Source organism: Tachyglossus aculeatus, chromosome 15, assembly GCF_015852505.1.
Source record: "Tachyglossus aculeatus isolate mTacAcu1 chromosome 15, mTacAcu1.pri, whole genome shotgun sequence".
Lineage (NCBI taxonomy): Eukaryota > Metazoa > Chordata > Mammalia > Monotremata > Tachyglossidae > Tachyglossus > Tachyglossus aculeatus.
In genome coordinates, this window is record NC_052080.1 from 13063428 (window position 1) to 13069856 (window position 6429).

The window sequence follows — 6429 nt, forward strand, 5'->3', positions numbered from 1 at the left end:
GCAAATTTCTCCTTTCGCACCTTGATTCTTCTCTTTTCTGGCCTTGAATCAATCAATCAATCAATCATATTTATTGAGTGCTTACTGTGTGCAGAGCACTGTATTAAGTGCTTGGGAAGTACAAGTTGGAAACCTTAGGGTAGAGAAATAAAAGCTGGAGGTGTTTGCATGAAACCCATTTTCTCTGTTTTCTCTCCAATATTCACTTTTGAGGTCTTGAAGACCTTAGAGAGGGAAAATGCTGGAGATTCTCCTTTTTACACCTCCGCATAATCACTATTCATTCTCAAATAAAAGGCCTTGAAGGCCTGAGGTGGAGGAATGCATAAGAAGTATATCTGCACTTGAAGGTCTGCCTTGAAGACATTGTATAGAGAAATCAAAGCTGGAGATGGTGTGCATGAAACTAGTTCCTCCTTTTTCACCACAGATATTCTCTTTGATGGCCTTGAAGACCTTAGGTTGTCAAGTAAGCAGGACATTTTTTGCATGAAGCAAAAGACTCCTTTTTTAATGCCATACACCCTCTCTTCAGGCCTTGAAGACCTTAGAGAAATAAAAGCTAAAGTTGGACTGCATGAAGCAAATTTATCCCTTTTCATCTCAAATATTCTCTTTGGAGGCCTTGAAGACCTAAGACCTTACAGAAATAACATCTGGAGACTGTTTACATGAAGTAAACTAAGCATTTTTCAGGTCATATATTCTCTCGGAAAAGCCTCGAAGACCTAAGGTGAACAAATGAACAAGCAGTTTTTTCATGAAGCAAAATTCTCCTTCTTTAACCTCATATTTTTTTAATTCATTGAAGATCTGATTTAGAAAAATGAGCGCAGCAAATTGTTTTGCCTAAAGCAAATTTCCCCCTTTTCACTTGAAATCTTCTCCTTTGGGGCCCTGAAGGCCTTAGAGACGTACAAACTGGAGAATTGTCTGCTTGAAACTTTCTCCTTTTTCTAGTAAAAGCTGGAGAAGATTTGCATGAAGCAAATTTCTGCTTTTGCACCTCAAATATTCTCTATTCATTCTCAAGTACAAGGCCTTGAAGTGAAGTAGTGCACAGGAAGTGTATCTGCCCTTGAAAGTCTGCCTCGTATAGAGAAATAACAGCCGGAGATTGCTTGCATGAAGCAAATTCATCCTTTTTCACCACTTAAGTTCTCTTTGATGGCCCTGAAGCCCTTAGCGTAACACATAAACAGGACATTATTTGCATGAAGCAAAATTCTCTTTTTTTAATGCCAAATACTACCTTTTCTGGCCTTGAAGACCTTAGAGCAATAAAAGCTAGAGTTTCTTTGCATGAAGCAAATTTCTACTTTCCCAACTTAAATATTCTCTTTGGAGGTTTTGAAGTCTTTATTAAAACTAGAGTTGGATTGCATGAACCAAATTTCTCCATTTTCACCTCCAATATTCTCTTTTCTGGCCTTGAAGACCTTAGGTAGAGAAATAGAAGCTGGAGGTTGTTTGCATGAAGCAAATTTCTCCTTTTACACCTAAATTACTCTCAATTACAAGGCCTTGAAGGCCTGAGGTAGAGTAGAGCACAGGAGGTGTATCTGCCCTTGAAGCTCTGCCTTGAAGACCTTATATAGAGAAATAACAGCTGGAGATTGTTTGCATGAAGCAAATTCATCCTTTTTCACCAGATATATTTTCTTGGATGGCCCCGAAGCCCTTAAGTTGACAAATAAGCAGGACATTTTTTGCATGAAGCAAAATTCTCCTTTTCTAATGCCAAATACTATCTCTTCAGGCCTTGAAGACCCTAGAGAAATAAAAGCTAGAGTTTCTTTGCATGAAGCAAATTTCTCCTTTCCCAGCTCAAATATTCTCTTTGGAGGCCTTTAAGTCTTTTCTCGAAATTGAAACTAGAGTTGGCTTGCATGAACCAAATTTCTCCTTTTTCACCTCAAATGTTCTCTTTGGCAGCCTTGAAGACCAAAACCTTACAGAAAGAACACCTGGGGATTGTTTGCCTGAAGTAAACTAATCATTTTTCATGTCAATCAATCAATCAATCGTAGTTATTGAGGGCTTACTGTGTGCAGAGCACTGTACTAAGCGCTTGGGAAGTACAAGTCGGCAGGAAAGGCCGTGAAGACCTAAGGTGGACAAATGAGCAGGACAGCTTTTTCATCAAGCAAAATTCTCCTTCTTGAACCCCACATATCATTTTTTCATGCCTTGAAGATCTGATTTAGAAAAATGAATGCAGGAAATTGTTTGCATAAAGCAAATTTCTCCTTTTTCGCTTGAAATAGTTGGTTTTGAGGCCTTGAAGACCTTAGGTAGAGAAATAACACCTGGAGATTCTTTGCAAGAAGCAAATTTAATCTTTTCACCACATAAATTCTCTTTTATGGCCTTGAAGCCCTTAGGTTGACAAATAAGCAGGACATTTTTTGCATGAAGCAAAAGTCTCTTTTTAATGCCATATACTATCTCTTCAGGACTTGAAGACCTTAGAGAAATAAAAACTAGACTTTGTTTGCATGAGACAAATTTCTCCTTTCCCACCTCAAATATTCTCTTTTGAGGCCTTGAAGTAAGACCTTACAGCAATAATAGCTGGAGATTGTCTGCAGGATGTAAACTGACCATTTTTCACTTCATATATTCTCTTCTAAAGAACTTGAAGACCTGAGGAGGATGAATGAGCGGGACAGTATTTTCATGAAGCAAAATTCTCCTTATTTAACCCCTTATATTTTTTTTCTGGCCTTGAAGATCAGATTTAGAAAATCAGTGCAGGAAATTGTTTGCATAAAGCAAATTTCTCCTTTTGCACTAGATACATTCTCTTTGGCGGACTTGAAGACACTGGAGAAATACAAACTGGGAGACCGCATGAAACTTTATCCTTTTTAACCTCAAATATCCTCTTTTGGGACCTTGAAGACCCTTGGTAGAGAAATCAAAGCTGCATACTGCAAATTTCTCCTTTTCCACCTCAAATATTCTCTTTTCCGGCCTTCAAGGCTCTTAATAGAGAAATCAAAGCTGAGGTTGTTTGCAAGAAGGAAATGTTGTCCTTTTTCATCTCAAATACTTGCTTTTGAGGCCTTGAAGATTTTAGATAGAGAAGTAAAAGCTGGAGTTGGTTCGCGTGATACATATTTCCCCTTATGCCCTTCAAATACCCTCTCTTCTGGCCTAGAAGACCTTGGGTAGAGAAATCAAAGCTAGAGGTTTTTGCAAGAAGCAAATTCTCCCCTTTCACCTCAAATATTCTCTTTTATTAAGGCCTTGAAGACCTTAAGTAGAACAATAAAAGCTGGAGAGGGTTTGCATGAAGCAAATTTCCCCCTTTACGCCTCAAATATTCTCTTTTCAGGCTTTGAAGACCTTCGGTATAGAAGTATAAGCTGGAGATGGTTTACATGAAGCAGATTTCTCCTTATGCACTTCAAATACTCTCTCTTTTGGCCTTGAAGCCCCAAGTAGTAGCTAAATCAACGCTCCAAGGCTTTGCATGAAGCAAATTTCTCCCTTTCCACGACAAATATTCTCTTTTGTGAAGGCCTTGAAGAACTTAAGTAGAGAAATAAATCTGGAGATGGTTTGCATGAACCAAATTTCTCCTTATGCACTTTAAATGCCCTCTCTTCTGGCCTAGAAGACCTTGGGTAGAGAAATCAAAACTGGAGGTCTTTGCAGGAAGCAAACCTCTCTTTTTTCGCCTCAAATATTCTCATTTTTAAAGGCCTTGAAGACCTTAAGTAGAGAAATAAAAGCTGGGGATGGTTTGCAGGAAGCAAATTCCCCCTTCCTCACCTCAAATATTCTCTTTTCAGGCCTTGAAGACCTTCAGTAGAGAAGTAAAAGCTGGAGATGGTTTGCATGAAGCAAATTTCTCCTTATGCTCCTCAAATATACTCTCTGCTGGCCTTGGAGACCTTAGGTAGAGAAATCTAAGCTGCAAGTCTTTGCATGAAGCACATTTCTCCTTTTTCATCCCAAATATCCTTTCAGGTCATGAAGACTCAGGTAGACAAATGAAAGAAGGAGCTGGTTTTGCATGAAGCAAATTTCTCCGTTTTCACCTCAACTATTCCCTTTGGAGGCCTTGAAGACCTCAGATGGAGAAATAAAAGCTGGAGATGGTTTGCATGAAGAAAATTTCTCCTTTTGAACCTCAAAGGGTGTCTATTCGTTCTCAGTGAAAAAGCCTGCAAGGCCTGAAGCGGAGTAATGAACATGAGACGTATCTGCCACATGAAGCACATTTCTCTTTTTTCAACTAAATCATTCCCTTGTAAGGCCTTGAAGACCTTAAAGGAATTAAAACTCAAGATTGTTTGCATGCAGCAAATGGATAATTTTTCACCTCTCAGATGCCCTTCAAAGGCCTTGAAGACCTAAGGGGGACAAACAAGCAGGATTGCATGGAGGAAAATTCTCCTATTTATAAAATACCATATATCATTTTTTCAGGCCTTTGAGAACTTAGTGAGGAAAATGAAAGCAGGAAATTATTTGCATAAAGCAAATTTTGGCTTTTTCCCTGGAAAGATTCTCTTTTGAGGCCCTGAAGACCTTAGAAAAGTATAAATTGGAGATTGTGGAAATTTCCACAGGCTATTCTGCTGCCATGTGACTTGACAGGCTTAACATTTTGGGTAAAATTGTCTGGGGGTAGGGTGCATGGAGATTCTCCAGGAACCAGGCAAATCCATGGACCCATATAAAAGTAAAGTAGCAAAATATTCTATTTAATCATTTCCAGATCCTTATTAGCAAGTGAAATCCAAACTACATTTTTAAATGCCAGAGTTATGTTTAGCAATTAAATTAGGGCCTAACTTCTGAAACTCATGCTATCAACATGAGGAAAACTGTAAAATCATTATTATCCACACTGTTCTTTTGGGACTACCACTCAACCACCTCATGGTTTAGTGGAAAGAGCCTGGGCTTGGGAGTCAGAGGTCGTGGGTTCTAATCCCGCTTCTGCCACTTGCTAGCTGTGTGACCTTGGGCAAGTCACTTCACTTCTCTGGGCCTCAGTTACCTCATCTGTAAAAGGGGGATTAAGACTGTGAGCCCCATGTGGGACAATCTGATCACCTTGTATGTAACGCAGTGTTTTTTTGTCTGTCTCCCCCTTCTAGACTGTGAGCCCACTGTTGGGTAGGGACTGTCTCTATATGTTGCCAACTTGTGCTTCCCAAGCACTTAGTACAGTGCTCTGCACACAGTAAGCGCTCAATAAATGATTGATTGATTAGTACAGTGCTCTGCACACTGTAAGCGCTCAATTCATTCATTCAATTGAGTGCTTTCTGTGTGCAGAGCACTGTACTAAGCACTTGGGAAGTACAAGTTGGTCAATAAATACAATTGAATGAATGAATGCCGGGCACATAGCAAGCACTTTAACAAGTACAATTATCATTATTATTATTAATCATGAAAAGTTGTATAGTGTACAGTGCCCTGCACACAGTCAGCACCAGTTTCCTCATGTAAAACCTAGGAGGCCCATGTGGGGCAGGGACTGTGGTCAACCTGATTACCCTGTATGTACCTCAGCGTTTAGTACAGTATCTGGCACATATCAAGCACTTAAATACAACAGTTATTATTATTAATTATTACCAAAAGGAAGGCCAGTAACCCCTCACTTAGAAGACGGCCCTAAATGAAGTTTACCTCAGGAAGGAATTAATGCGCATGCGCACCACGTGAGGCGCTCGCCTTGCCCTGAGGCTGGGATGCGGCGGGCTGAGTGCGCATGCGCCCCACGTGAGGCGCTCTCCTCGCCCCGAGGTTGGGATGCGGCGGGCTGAGTGCGCAGGCGCACTACTCGGCTAGAGCGCGCGCGCGGGAACGGCGGGGACGGGAATGAGGGCGCATGCGCACCGGGAGAAGCCCGTGGGCTTAGTCCACGTGCTAACAGGGAACCCCGAGGACGCCAATGACCAGGGGCGCTGATTGGCTGACGGGTTGATTGACAGACAGGCAACCAATTGGAGAGCTTAGACCATCTAGGGGCGGGATTAGGTACATGACAAAAGCTATAAAAGTAGTAATTTCGAGGCGGCACGTGATAAACGATAAGACCGGCGGTTGCGTGCTGGACTCTAGCAGGTGAGAGGGATGTTAAAGCCCTTTGGGCCCCCATGAGCTGTTACCTGGAGAGTTATTAGAAAAAAATATATATATACACATTTATTCATTCATTTAATCATATTTATTGAGTGCTTACTGTATGCAGAGCACTGTACTAAGCGCTTGGGAAGGCCAAGTCGGCAACATATAGAGACGGTCCCTGCCCAACAACAGGCCCACAGTCTAAAGTATATATTATACATATATATAAATATATTAAATTATGTATTATAAATTATACATCGCATAAATTATATAACTATAATATATGTGTATGTTACATATAATTATATAATTATAATTCATATGATT